This window comes from Crotalus tigris, unplaced genomic scaffold, assembly GCF_016545835.1.
Source record: "Crotalus tigris isolate CLP2741 ecotype Arizona unplaced genomic scaffold, ASM1654583v1 scf7180000017969.2108049, whole genome shotgun sequence".
In the NCBI taxonomy this organism is placed as follows: domain Eukaryota; kingdom Metazoa; phylum Chordata; class Lepidosauria; order Squamata; family Viperidae; genus Crotalus; species Crotalus tigris.
Window position 1 is genome coordinate 891,244 of NW_024096751.1, and position 15,929 is coordinate 907,172.

The 15,929-nt window shown below is 39.9% G+C and overlaps 1 long non-coding RNA gene across 1 annotated transcript in view; it reads right to left on the reverse strand.

Annotated features, from left to right (window-relative positions):
* Positions 1-15,929, reverse strand: part of LOC120308946 — a 132,492-nt gene that overhangs the window by 38,966 nt on the left and 77,597 nt on the right. Inside the window, exon 2 of the long non-coding RNA XR_005556964.1 lies at positions 2,487-2,577. This is a non-coding gene — a long non-coding RNA (uncharacterized LOC120308946). The remainder of the gene's footprint in view (positions 1-2,486; positions 2,578-15,929) is intronic.

The window sequence follows — 15,929 nt, forward strand, 5'->3', positions numbered from 1 at the left end:
GTTTGTATGTGTCTGTCTGTGTGTGTGTGAAAGAGATTGAGGGGAGAGAGAGAGAGAGAGAGAGAGAGGGAGGGAGGGAGGGAGGGAGGGAGAGAGAGAGAGAGAGAGAGAGAGGGAGGGAGGGAGGGAGAGAGAGAGAGAGAGAGAGAGATGAATATCCAAGTGGTCGCTAGGAGTCGAAAACAACTTGAGGGCACATAATCAATCAATCAATATGAATATTTATTAGGACATTTATCCAAGATTCAAATGTGATTATATGAGATTAGGCTCACATAATCCAAGATCATTTTTAATCTGGCTAATACACATTACAAAATACAAAGGTACTTTTTCAGGAGGCAATTAGACTTTCTTGTTTTTCTTTGAAGATGTTTCCCTTCTCATCCAAGAAGCTTCTTCAGCTCTGACTGGATGGCGGGGAATGGAAGGATTTATACTCCTTGCAGACAGTTGGTCATTTGCATTCTTTTAGAGAGTTGCTGAGGCCACTTGGAGGTTTATCTGTGTCCTCAGGATCTCCTGTGTAGTGCAAATGGGTGTGGAGCCTTCTTGGCTGCAGGATGTTTTCTGCTCTGTGTCCCTTCACTGTTGAAGACAGGCGGAGGCTGTTGGGGATGAGTCTGTGTTGTTTGCATCTCAAACTGAAGCGCTAATGGTTCCTGTAGTCTGGAAATCTGTTCATACTCCTGTACCATTCAAAGAGTGTTTATCCCAAAGTACATAGCTAAAAATCTATGGAGATCATAGAAATCCAGGTCGTGATTGTCCCAAAGGTACTTTTTCAGGAAGCAACTGGACTTTCTTGTTTTTCTTTGAAGACATTTCGCTTCTCATCCAGGAAGCTTCTTCAGCTCTAAGTGGATGATGGGGAAATGGCAGGATGTATACTCCTTGCCTGCCTTCAACAGTGAAGAGACACATTGTCATTCTCCAGCTTTATTTATGTTGCAAACTATTGTAGTTATGCTATGAAGATAAATCCACCTTCCTATTCCAATGTTAGAATAATAAAAATGAGGTACATAGAGAAAAGTATGTATAAGAATATTCTCTTATATGCAAGTGTAAGAGAAAAGAGCTCTAATCTGGGGCATTATTTCTGACTGCCAGAAGCTGGAATCCAATTTCTAGAGCAAATCTGGGCATTTTATGGCCTTGAGGCCACATCTAGCCCTTTGGCTGTCGTTGTCCTGCCTGCATAATTTTCAACTGAAAATTAGAAATTAAATGCAAATAAGTATATGCCATGAATGCAATACAAGTGTATTGTTTTTATGTTGAGGGTCTGCTATTTTTTTTCAATTTACATATGTCCATACATGCATGCCTTTGCACCTTTACAGTCCTACTGTTTGGTTCTCCACAATAGCCCCAGTTTCTCATGGACCCCTTCGGAAAATTAATTGCCCACTCCTTATTTAGAGCATACACAAGTAGTCCTTGACTTACAACCATTTCATTAGAGACCTTTTGAAGTTACAACAGCACTGAAAAAATGATTTACATCTGTTGCAGCATCCCCATGATCATGTGATCAAAATAAAAAAAATCAGGTGTGTGGCAACTGGCATGTACTTACAACCATTGTAGCATCCCAGGGTCCTGGTCATCATCATTTGTGACCTTCCCAGGCCAGTTTCCAACCAGCAAAATCAATGGACAAAGCCAGATTCATTTTAACAACCACACACACAATTCACTTAACTGCTGTGATTTACTTAACAACCATAGCAAAAAAGGTCACAAAACTGGGGATGATTTAATACCTGACTTGCTTAGCAAAAGAAATTCTAGTCTCAACTGTGGTCATAATAAGCTGAGGACTACCTGCATGTTCTCCATCTCTAGTAAACATTGAAACAAAGTAACAGAGCCTAATAATGACAAAGACATTTGCAGAAAGGTTTGTTGATGTCTCTTTTTTCCTGGTGAGTATCTAACTGCAGTCTACTGATTTATTTATTTATTGCCCAATTAATGAAACTGCTATTGCTACAACAAAAAGATATCATAATTTGGGGAGCATATTATCCTGCATGGTTTTTTTTAAAGCAAAATAAAAGGCAGTTCATCAATAGACACTGCAGGTGAGCAAAAAGTGTTTTAAGATAAAAGTGCCATTTGTGAATTATAGTGCCCAGTTCAACTGAAATGTTTTGGGAGCTCTCCATAGGAGTCCAGCCTTTGACTCTGCAGGAGTTTATTTTGGGCCCAGGTTGACTTGCTGGAAATGAACAAAATCTGTTCATTTTTGGATTTGGATTCCTATTTACTATACTTTATACAATATATATTTAAATTAGGTATATACTATCACACTTTTTTTAAATTGCTCATTAAAGGTTCAGCTTCAGTCCATAGCGTGGGTGAGGCTTTTTACTATTTTGAGAGTAAGTGGCAAAGCAATTAGCATCTGAAAATTGGCTGGAGTGTTTATACAGCACTGCAGATTTTGTTAACAAGGATGGTTAATATATGCATACCAGTTCCTTGAAATGACTCCTGACACATAAATCAGCTTTATGTCTTTCCTCCTTCAAGTACATTTTGATGAAGAATCAAAGGAAGATTGACCTACGAATAAAATGAGAGATTACTTTTTAGAATAACATAACTGTGCCAGAAAAAAACCCTAGAAACTAGGACTATTTCTCCAAGTTCTAGATCCTTAGGTCATGATGCACCAATTTTCTGCATATATCAGAAAAAAAAGTTCAGCGTTCTTTAATACCAGAAAATCTGGCTTACATTTGCCTCTTTCTTGTTGGAGAGGAAGAGGAAGAGGAGGAGGAGGAGGAGGAGGAGGAGGAGGAGGAGGAGTTACTGTTGTAGTTATTGAGCTAGTAATGTAGACAAATATAAAAGTGTTGGGAAAGGTTTTTACCTGAAAGTAAAAGTGGACATTCATGATAGCAGTGTTCCAGTATCTCAGGGGCTGCCAGAAAGAAGAAGGAGTCAAGCTATTTTCCAAAGCGCCTGAAGGCAGGGCAAGAAGCAACGGATGGAAACTAACCAGAGAGAAAAGCAACCTACAACTAAGGAGAAACTTCCTGACAGTTAGAACAATTAATCAGTGGAACAACTTGCCTCCAGAAGCAGTGAATGCTCTAACACTGGAGGTTTTTAAGAAGAGACTGGACAGCCATTTGTCCAAAATGGTATAGGGTTTCCTGCCTGAGCACGGGGTTGGACTAGATGATCTCCAAGGTCCCTTCCAACTTTATTATTATTATTATTATTATTAATATTGATCATCGCACAGTCAGCCAGATGTTCAGACTGGATGTGGCATTTTGTCTACCTATCGAGTCCTTACCCAGGACCTGGGATAGGCAGATGTGGATGTTTGATGGTATTACAGATATCGTCGCAGGATGGAAGCAGTTCCTAATAAGGCCGCCTTTTGCAATTGACTAATAGCGAATTTGTCAATGCCAATGGTGTTCAAGTGGTGCTCCAGTTGTTTTGGGATTGCACCCTATGACTATTGGTACTACCCTTGCTTGCTTTTGCCACAGTCTTTCTATTTCTATTTGTAGGTCTTTGTATTTTGTTATCTTCTCCAGTTCTTTCTCTTCTATTCTGCTGTCTCCAGGCACTGCCACGTCCACTATCCAGACTTTTTTGTCTTTCTTATTGACAATTGTTAAGTCTGGGGTGTTATGTTGCAGGTGCTTGTCTGTTTGAATTCTGAAGTCCCAGAGCAGTTTAATTTTATCATTTTCTATGACTTTCTCTATTTTATGATCCCACCAGTTGTTATTATTATTACTACTACTATTATTACTATTATTATTATATGGATGTCATCAGACATTTTTACTGGCATATTTGAGAAACAATCAGATAAGAATTTATCCCTGTTTTAAGTATGACTGCTTATTTTAAAATTCATGACCTAATAAGAACATGAAGGATAATTAATGCAGTTTCCAATCTACCAAAATTATATACCATTCTCTCAATTATACAAGTGCCAATAACATTCAGACACTTGCTGTTTGTGAACATAGTATTCTGCAAGTTAGCACAAACAAAAATATAAGTTCCATATACGTAGCAGAGAGAGACCTCCAGACTAAACTTTAACAATAAGGCAATGACCTAATCAGAGGAAGAAAAAGCATTAGGAAAGTCAAAACATCAGGGTATTAGGTGTGATTGAATTCATGTCTTTGAGTGGACTCTTGATCCATCTTATTTACTTTTTTGATACGTTCTCACCATAGATGCTCTTGAAAGAACATATGGTAAAGACATCACGAAAATGAATTAAATGAATTAAAGCATGGAACAGATTTTTATAATGATGATAAAACATTTCAATTTTATTTCTTTATCTTTAATGTTACTGAAAATTTAACGTGTGTACAGTGTAAACTGAATGTGTGAAAGTGTAAACTGGAAATATGTGGCAATATTTCTCATATCTAGTTTGAACCTGATAGATTTTATCCATATTTTTACCAAATATACAATGGCTTTGAGAAGGGAATTGAAGGAAGGTAAACTTCTATAAATGTTTTGGGAAGGAAAATTGGACATAAAGGCATCAAGACAGAGTTATGGAAGAATTGGAAAACCACCAAACAGCTCAGGATTGGAAATAAAGATAGAGGAATTTTACAGGAAGTAAAAGCTGAAAACCCTAATCAAATTTTATGTGTATTATATTTCTAATATAATCAACTCTTAGTAATTACATAAATTTCCTCCATAATAACCTGTCCCTAACTTGGTCCTTCAGTTCCACCAATAGTGCACCCACCACTACTATAATTGAATTCATCTCCCTTCTGTTAATTGTCCTCTTTTCTTCCGTCTTTCTCAGCATCAGAGAGTTCCAAAGAGAGCTAGTACTTCACACTGAATGATTACAAGCCATCAACTCAATGTTAACTCTTAGCAACAACCTAGATAGATTTTCTCCATGGTGATCTGTAATCTGGTCCTTTGGGTCTTCCAATGATGCACCTATCACCATTATAATAGAATTTCTCTATGCTTGCTACCACTTGTCTTCTTCTCTTTCCTTCCGACTTTCATGTCATTATATAATTCCCCAGGGAAACATGTATGTAAACGTTTAACATTATTATGTGATTTATCTACATTAACTATATTATAAATTTTATATGTGAACTAAGACAATTCCTCTTCACTCAATGTTACCCAGGCAAGCCGAAAGATTGGACACCCAAGGCCTAAGCTATAACCTACTCTATGCCAACAGGAAACCTTCCATATGTTTTGGACCATGACTTCCCCAGACATCATAGCCTTTGAAGCTATGGCTCAAGATGTTTGGGAAACATCTGGTTGGAAATGGTTGCCTCCAGTGATCTGCTGCATCCGAGATACATCCAAGATGTTTCTAACCTTGCCTGCATATTCCAGCCTTAGGAAGAGATTCCTCCTGCCTAAAAAAAAAAGTCCTTATTATTTATTTATTCCTCTTGTGTTTAAGAAGTTAAATCCCCAGAGCATCTCAACTGAGATCAAAAGCAAGCTCCCAAACTTCACCTGGCACACCTGTGCCTTATGACTTCTTAATTACCCGCCTTGCATTCCCCAAGCAAGAAGGCAGTGGGGCAGGACTCATTTTCACCCATGTATAAATCTCTGAAATGTACTGAAGGTAAGAAAACCTTTCCAGAATGCCCGGGGTGTTCACCAGTTTAGAATAATCCCACAGATCCTGCACCTTGTGCATTCCTGGGCTACTTCTTCATCTTCCTTCTCTTTCTTTTATTTTTTTTTAGAGAAGGGAACTGCCATAGGATTCTCAAGCTCAAAAGTTATGATTGCTCATTTCTGGGAATTTCCACTCACCACTACCCCTCTGGCTAGCACAAAATGGCTCTGTGGAGGCTTGTACCCTATTATCAAGGGGCAGGCAATTATTGTGGATTTGCACTAGGTTTATATAGCGTTGTTGAGTGATCAGAAAGACCGTCATTGGCCTGTTTTGTATCTTGTTATCCTGTAGTTACACATTGGTACTCTTTGGCCTAAAGAAACTCTTAGGTAATATTATCCATGGCGCTAATTAGATAAACAAGTAAACAAACCTATGTCTTAACTAAAGCCTTGATCAGACTTCTAGTTCTCCTCGTCCCTCTGTTTTCCTAATTAGAGCCATAGGTGAAATTACCCAAATAAGACAGTAGCGGTTATTTAACTTGTTTATACAGTGATGTATTTTAAATTAACCTGCTAATATGGGAACAATGAGAAAGCAACACATACCACAGAATCTAGCAGATGGAACAGAGAAGATGAACCACATTGATGAGGAACAAGACTAGGATTTCAGGCCTCTTGGATGTGTGATCAGAACCATGAAGCAGAAATGTCACTGGACCAATCAAAAATTATAATAGTATGTGGGGACGACCTTGAGGAATAAAGGGAAGAGATGTTGCTGAGGAAACAATTACACAAGTGAGGCAGGAACCCCCAGTGACTTAATAGCCAAAGAAAGTAATGTAGGATGGATTTGCCCTAAAGGATCAGACTGTTAAAAGTGAGAGTGTGAGATTTGGACTTTCAGACTTGCAAGATTCTGTTAATGTAACCTTACAGTAAAGCAGAATTAGCCATCTAGTTATGTTTCTAGTCAAGTTAACCTAGAACCTAGAACCTTGGTGGCAAACTTATTGCACACGTGCCACAGGTGGCATGCAGAGCCCTCTTTGTGGGCATGCGCACCATCACCCCAGTCCTAGGCCTTCAGCTGGGTTTTATAAAACCTTTTAGCTTTAAGCCTCCACCATTGTGTGCAAAAAAAAAAAAGGTTCAATCAATCAATTTCAACTTTTCACGGGGAGGGGAAAAAAAGGTCTTGCAAAGTTGGAATTGATTGATTGAACTTTTTAGTCCCACCCAGTCTGCCGTTACCACTGAAGCCATGCCCACCCAAAGGGCCACGTCTGCCCAATGGGCCACACCCACTCAATGGGCCACACCCAGCCAATGGGCCATACCCACCCGGCATCCAATGATACATAAGTGGGTTTTGGTTTGCAGTTTGGGCACTCGGTCTCTAAAAGGTTCGCCATCACTAACCTTGAAGGACTAATAGGAACTAAATGGGTTGACCACAAAAATCCCAAAGATATCAAAAGCATCTGTGGCATGGCTGAATTTCTGAGGGACCACTACCAACAAACTCCTCACTTTTCACATTGGCAATCTTCTGGTTTTTAATTATAGACAAGCCATCTAGCTAGAACCACATGAGGCTAAAAATCTTTATTTTGAATAATATGAGACCTATTCCTGCATTCAGGCAATTAACTAAGATCCGTGCCTGCTCGCTTGTAATGCTTCCTCTGCTATTGAAATAAAAGCAGTGAAATTTAATTTTAGATTCCAAGCTTCTTCTCTCTGCAAATCACCAAAAGCCCAAAAGAAGATACAGGTTGATTTACAACCATTCATTTAGTGACTGAAGTTACAACAGAACTGGAAAAAAATGACAACCATTGCAGCATCCCTAGGGTCATGTATCACAATTTGTGCATTTGGCAACTGGCATGTAAGTATGACAGATGCATTGTCCTAGGGTCATGTGATCACCATTTGTAAGCTTTCCACCCAGCTTCTGACAAGCAAAGCCAATAGGGGAAGCCAGGCTGGCTTAATGATCAATTCATTTAACTACTATGGAAGGGAAAGTTGTAAAATGGAGCAAAACTCACTGGACAACTGTCTTGCTTAGCCATGGAAATTTTGGGCCCAGGTGTGGTCATAAATCGAGGACTACTTGTACTGTGAAAAGGACGTATAAGGCAACTGAGGAAGCAGGAAAAGCATTCTGGGCAGATAAGGTTATCAATAATCCTTGTTCCCTTAGCAAATATAGTGGGGAAAAATGGTCTTAAAGAACTTCTCTTCAGGTCATCAATATTCCTTCTGTTGACATCTTTTCTTTCCAGGAAACTCATTGCAATAAACATGAAATTCAGGCACTTCTATCACACTACACCAACATGCTTCACACCAACAGCTTAATCTACAAGAAAAAGGGCTGAAATTTTTCAAGACGGAGGGAAATCTGCAAAGTTCTGTCTTTCTCAGTTAAGGACACCGGTTGGGCTCATAGATGGCACCAGGTACCCCAAGAGCTTCTTCAAGAGGCAACTGGACTTTCTTGTTTTTCTTTGAAGATGTTTCGCTTCTCATCCAAGAAGCTTCTTCAGCTCTGACTGGATGGTAAGAAATGGAATCCCCACTATCCAGCCAGAGCCAAAGAAGCTTCTTGGATGAGAAGCGAAATGTCTTCAAAGAAAAACAAAGGAAGTCCAGTTGCCTTTTGAAAAAGTACCTTTGGGACAACTATGACTTGGATGGCTGAGAATGTCCATAGACCCCGACTCTTGACTAAGCCACAGTGCCAGGGTTCTCACATTCAGGAGAATTAAGATCAAGTTATGATTTTCTCTTGAAGTAACCTGCAAATAAAGTCGGGTATAGATATATTGAATATGGATATTCAGTTGGATATATTGAATATGCTCAGCTCATTTATATCTTAATTACAGGCTAATGGGCCGAATTCCTAAAACGTACACTATATCTACCCATATTTAATCATGGTTATTCAGTTTCCCAGATTTTTTAGGTGTTTCTGGATGCAATTAGCAAGGGCTGGATTCAAAGGTTGATGTGTGGTTGGTTAGTTCAATATTTTCAACACATTGAGTTAGCCAACCATATACCAGCCTATGAAGTGCCACTGTAACTTTGAACAGTCACTAAACGAATGGTATCAAGCACTACTGTGTTATATAGATCATAGTTTTGTATCCAATCTCAGTCCAATGATTTTGAAATTAGAATTTGACATGGTAGGAGTCCCTGTGGATTTTACTCCGCTGGTCATTGCCAACTATAGGGGGCAGTGCTCATCTCCATTCTAAGGCCATTGAGCTGAAGATATTTCCACAATCATGTGGCCAGCATAACATCATGGAGCACTGTTACTTTCCCACTGAAGTGGTACCTATTTATCTACTCACATTTGCATGCTTTCGAACTGCTAGGTTAGCAAGAGCGGGGCAATGACAGGAGCACTTGGGTCTTGAACCTGAGCTGCTGGCTTTCCAGCCAACAAGCCCAGCATCTTAAACACTGAGCCATTGCATCACCCATTTGATATGGTACATGAGCATATTCTACCTGGCAATCATACCCTGAGTATTTCTACACTGAATCATTTCCACTTCCCCATCCTTCCAAACTTTTGAAGGCCGCTGTATGATTGTCTTGCTGCAGATCTGGAAGCACCAAGAACTAGCAGGAAATGCCATGAGTCAATTAGTACTTCCTTCGAGCTGACCAATGGGAGCATACTAAAATGACATTCAATCAAAGACCCTCCTTAATCAACAAAGCCCACCCTCACTCTCCAACTCCATATAAAAAAGAAATTAAATAAATAAATAATACTTGATGGTCCCCTCCATGTGAATTTAGATAGATAGATAGATAGATAGATAGATAGATAGATAGATAGATAGATAGATAGGAAGTTGCCTGCCCCCGCCCCCAAAAAATCTGAGCAATTACTATACAGATAATTATAATAATAATAATAATAGTAAAGTTGGAAGGGACCTTGGAGGTCATCTAGTCCAACCCCCTGCTCAGGCAGGAAACCCTACACCATTTCGGACAAATGGCTGTCCAGTCTCTTCTTAAAAACTTCCAGTGTTGGAGCATTTACTGCTTCTGGAGGCAGGTTGTTCCACTGATTAATTGTTCTCACTGTCAGGAAGTTTCTCCTTAGTTCTAGGTTGCTTCTCTCCTTGATTAGTTTCCACCCGTTGCTTCTTGTCCTGCCTTCAGGTGCTTTGGAAAATAGCTTAATTCCCTCTTCTTTATGGCAGCCCCTGAGATATTGGAAAATACTGCTATCATGTCCCCCCTTGTCCTTCTCTTCGTTAAACTAGACATACCCAATTCCAGCAGCCGTTCCTTATATGTTTTAGCCTCCAGTCCCCTAATCATCTTTGTTGCTCTTCTCTGTACTCTTTCTAGAGTCTCAACATCTTTTTTACATCGTGGTGACCAAAACTGGATGCAGTATTCCAAGTGTGGCCTTACCAAGGCATTGAAGAGTGGTATTAATACTTCACGTGATCTTGATTCTATCCCTCTGTTAATGCAGCCTAGCACTGTGTTGGCCTTTTTGGCAGCTGCAGCACACTGCTGGCTCATATTTAACTGATTGTCTACTAGGACTCCGAGGTCCCTCTCACAGTTACTACTATTGAGCATGGTGCCACCTATGCTGTACTTGTGCATTTGGTTTTTCTTGCCTAAATGTAGAACCTTGCTTTTTTCACCATTGAATTTCATTTTGTTAGTTAGTGCCCAGTGTTCAAGTCTGTCCAGATCCTTCTGTATCTGAAGCCTGTCTTCTGGAGTGTTGGCTATTCCTGCCAGCTTGGTGTCATCTGCAAATTTGATGAGTTCCCCATCTATCCCTTCATCCAAATCGTTGATGAAGATGTTGAAGAGTACTGGGCCCAGAACAGAGCCCTGGGGCACCCCACTACACACTTCCCTCCATATAGATGCAGTTCCATTGAGGACCACTCGCTGAGTACGGCCGGTCAGCCAGCTACGGATCCATCTGGTGGTGGTTCTGTCTACCCCACATTTTTCTATCTTGTCAAGTAGTAGGTTGTGATCTACTTTATCAAATGCCTTACTGAAGTCCAAGTAAATTATGTCCACAGCATTCCTCTGATCCACTAATTTTGTCACTTGGTCAAAGAATGCAATAAGATTTGTCTGGCATGATCTATTTTTGACAAACCCATGTTGGCTTTTAGTAATGACTTTCTATCTTCAACTTAAGATGAGTTCCTTGGCAACCAAAGTTCCAACAGACCTCTTTGGGGTACATAGGGTGCATCTGAAATTTGGATGGCTACTAAAGCAGCCCATAGCAAACAATTGATTTACTTAACAATTGCCCCCCCCAAAAGGTTGTAAAAGTAGGTCGGTCATGTGGATGACCCATTTTATGACCATCACAACTTACAACCATGATAAGTAAGCTCCATTACAGTTGTTTAGTCAAGAACCACCTGTAAAGAGATATCGGTGAAGCTGCTGAATCACCATTCTTCTCTCGGATTTAAAAGCCTATTGCTAATTTCAGGGGTGAAAGGACAGCATGCTGATAATTCCACATCTCATTATAACTTTGATTTATGTTGCTGTAGTTCAGTGGTGGCGGACCTGTGGCATGAGTGCCAGAGGTGGCACTCGGAACCCTCTCTATGGGCATACGTGCCATCGCCCCAGCCCCGCCTCCCCCCATGGCCCTGTCCACACCAGCAGCCCCCCCAGAGGAGAGTCGCCCCCAGGCACGGCCCGCCTGGAGCAACGCAGCCAAGAACATGGCAGCCAGGCAGTGGGGACAAGACTCTGCCCTTGCACCCTGTCGCAAACAGATGATGCTGTGGGGCACGGATGGAGGGCGTGGCTACCATGGCGCTGCTGGCCATCTGGGTGATCTGGGTTGGAGCAGGGCAGTGCGGGGGTGGGGCAGTTTTTGGGCACTTGGTCTCTAAAAGGTCCACCATCACTGCTCTAGTTCCTGGAGGGAGAAGATAGCAGGGCATCTTTAGAACAAAACAGATGCCCTAAAAAGGAAGCTGACAACTGTTTGGCTGAGCAACAAAAATCTTCTCATCTTTTCCTCTCCCTCCACGAAAATGAAAAAAAAAATAGAAACTGCTATCAGCTTCCCCATCTATAAGCAACCCCTCTGAAAAGAAAACAAAAGTATAAACTCTAACTGGTTTATTTCAGAAGAAAAATAAAAATATCATTTGTATACATATGTTGTATATAGTATGTTTAAATGTGTGTTATGTGTATACATTGAGAGCAAGCAACCAAGTTTCATTTTGCCCACAGTAAAAAATGACAATAAAGGTTATCTATCTATCTATCTATCTATCTATCTATCTATCTATCTATCTATCTATCTATCTATCTATCTATCTATCTATCATCTATTCTTGATATATATTGGAATAGTAGGGAGGATTTGCAAAGGTTGAAACATCCCCATTGTATGTATTTTAAAGCAAAATCAGAAAGTTTGTGTATATTTGTCTGATTGCATAACCACACAATTCTAAGCAATTGATGCGAAAGGGAATTTATAAAGGTAAAATCATAAACATCAGTTGAATCCCAGGGGCTCAGAGAAAGCAAGAGGTGCTGCCAATTAGACAGAAGATGGCCCACAGGTTTTGCAGAATTTCAAAGTAGCTAAGATAGAAATTAATCTGGACAGCTTCTAAGACAATTGACACCATGGGAACTTATAGCTTCACAGCTGATTCTGAAATGGTACAAAAATCATGTATTGAAAGGACTCATTTTGATTCTGCCTCTTCCATGAAACCTACCTAAAGATTAACAAGAATGCATGATGATTTACTATATTTCCATACATGTCTCCATCTCAGCCTTCTTAAAGATTTGAAAGTCATTTTATTAGGTGTGTTCAAAAGACTCACTAGAAATGTTTGTAAAGTACATTATCAGATATGAAGAATCGAAGATTTTGGACCTTTTGCAAAACTTGAAGGACTGCTTCAGAGTTTTCTCAATTGCTTTCCCATTTTGCTTTACTGATGTGGAAGTGTGGTGTTTTTAATGCTTTGTAGAGACCATAAACATCTAAACTGGAGTCTTTCCTGTGTCCCTCAACCAAACAAAGAGAGCGAGCCTCTGTTCCAGGATCCTCCAACCTGGTGCCCTCCAGATGTGCTAAGATTACAACTCCCATAATTTCCATAACATCTGGAATGTATTGGGATGGGAAAGAGTGCGGTGCTGTAATGCCCTCATAATTGCTCAATTTAATTTCATTGTAACAGCTGATTGTTAAGTATCCTTGCAAAGGTTGTTAGGTGAAATTGGATTTGCAGTTGAGAATGGAAATTAATTCATGCAGAGTTTATTTAAATGAAAGAGGCAAAGCAACTATGTGTCTTACTGGGGCTCCAGGGATTCAACCAGTGAGATGCATGAAATAAGCCCAATTGAATTGCAAAGAACCCTTTGCAATCATCAGAGGTTGTTGAAGTTCTCCTGCATTAGGCTACTCTAGCAGAGGTATGCCACTTCCCATAATAAGTGGGCAAATTATCCCTACCCTTGCAGCCCCTTTTATTATTGGCAATTTAATTGACAATGCAGTATAATCAGAGTCCCATTTTTTTTTTGAAATTGCAATCTGGGGTACTTTTTCATAGCCACAGTCTAGATGAGGTAATTGCTTACTAGATTTTTGTTCCATAAACAAGTAGTAAGACTGAATGTATGAGATTACTAATGTAATGATAATGAGAAGGAACTATCTAGGGTACAGTGCTTGAGGTTAAAGGTTTACATTGTACTGGATTTCTGGTGGCCCAGAATTGTATTTCGCTGGATAATATCATTCCAAAGAAACAGAGAACATATTGTCTTTACATACCAGGAAATATTATTTTAGGCTTCTATGCAATTTTAAGTTCCCTCTGCTATTACTGACAGCTCTCTGCATGCCAATAAAAAAAACACAGATCAATGACTGAGCAGATATTTGAGAACAAGGATGGTAATCCCTGAAGACATAGGCAACCCATCATTTTTTTATTTACTTTTTTTTTTCAGCTCCAGTGACATTTGGAACCACTGCAGACAAATGGTTGTAATAAATAATAATAATAATAATAATAATAATAATAATAATAATAACAACAACAACAACAACAACAACTTTCAAATTACTAACTGGTGTAGTAGCTGATGCAGTGCAACAGCATCTAGTTGAAAACAATCTCTTTCCACCTGAGCAGAAAGGAAACCGCCCCAATAGCAGAGGAACAAAAGATCAACTCCTAATAGACAAAATGATCTTGGAAAACTGCAAGAGAAGGAAGACCAACCTGAATGTGGCATGGATTGACTACAAAAAGGCATTTGACTCTCTGCCACATGATTGGATAATAAAGTGCCTAGAAATAACAGGAGTCAGTAGAAACATCAGAAAATTTGTGCAAAGATCGATGGCACAATGGAAGACACAGTTGCAGATCAATGGTGAGAGGCTGGGAGAGGTTAATATCAAGAGAGGAATATTTCAAGGAGATTCATTATCACCATTACTATTTGTTATTGCACTGTTTCCTCTGTCAACAATACTGAATAACTCAGGACATGGCTATCAAACATCAAAAACATCTGCCAGACTATCCCACCTCCTTTATATGGATGATCTGAAGCTGTATGGAAAAACATCATCTGAAATAGAATCGCTGCTCAACACTGTCCGTATATATAGCCAAGATATTGTAATGGAGTTTGGCTTGGACAAATGTGCCACACTTACTATCAAACAAGGAAAAATAGTGAAAACTGAAGGAATCAAGATGCCCCACGAAAATAACATTAAGAGTCTGGATGAGGAAGAGTACTACAAATACTTGGGTATCCTTCAAGCTGACAACATCAAGCACACTGAAGTCAAGAAAAAGATTAGAGGTGAATACATCAAGAGAGTGAAGAAGATCTTAAAATCCAAACTCAATGGAGGAAATACCATAAAGGCAATCAACACCTGGGCAATCCCAGTCATTAGGTACACAGCTGGAATAGTGGACTGGACTCAAGCAGAACTAAAAGCAATGGATAGGCAGACCAGAAAAATAATGACAATGAATCATGCCCTTCATCCACGCAGTGACATTGATAGACTTTATCTACCAAGGCAAATAGGTGGGCGTGGAATGCTACAAGTACATCAGATGGTTGAAGAAGAAAAAATGGCTTTGGAAGAATATCTGAAGAACAATGATGAAGATGCACTGAAATTAGTATATCAGGAAGGCTTACTAACTACTGGGGAGACCAAACTGGCCTACAAGAAAGACCAAATGAAGAACAGAATAGAGGCATGGGAAGACAAAGCACTACATGGCCAATACAGGAAAAAAATAGCTGGGAAAGCAGATAATAATAAAACCTGGCAATGGCTAAGAGCAGGAAAATTGAAGAAAGAGACCGAGGGACTAATTCTGGCTGCACAAGACCAAGCCTTAAGGACAAATGCATACAAAGTCAAAATTGAGAAGACAGCAACAGACAGTAAGTGCCGCCTATGCAAAGAAGCTGAAGAAACAGTGGACCACTTGGTAAGCTGTTGCAAGAAGATTGCACAAACTGATTACAAGCAGCGGCATGACAAAGTAGCAACAATGGTGCATTGGAAGATCTGCAAAAAATATCATTTGCCTGTAAGCAAAAACTGGTGGGATCATAAAATAGAGAAAGTCATAGAAAATGATAAAATTAAACTGCTCTGGGACTTCAGAATTCAAACAGACAAGCACCTGCAACATAACACCCCAGACTTAACAATTGTCGATAAGAAAGACAAAAAAGTCTGGATAGTGGACGTGGCAGTGCCTGGAGACAGCAGAATAGACGAGAAAGAACTGGAGAAGATAACAAAATACAAAGACCTACAAATAGAAATAGAAAGACTGTGGCAAAAGCAAGCAAGGGTAGTACCAATAGTCATAGGCTCCTTGGGTGCAATCCCAAAACAACTGGAGCACCACTTGAACACCATTGGCATTGACAAATTCGCTATTAGTCAATTGCAAAAGGCGGCCTTATTAGGAACTGCTTCCATCCTGCGACGATATCTGTAATACCATCAAACATCCACATTTGCCTATCCCAGGTCCTGGGTAAGGACTCGATAGGTAGACAAAATGCCAAATCCAGTCTGAACATCTGGCTGACTGTGCGATGATCCATAATAATAATAATAAAGTTGGAAGGGACCTTGGAGGTCATCTAGTCCAACCCCCTGCTCAGGCAGGAAACCCTACACCATT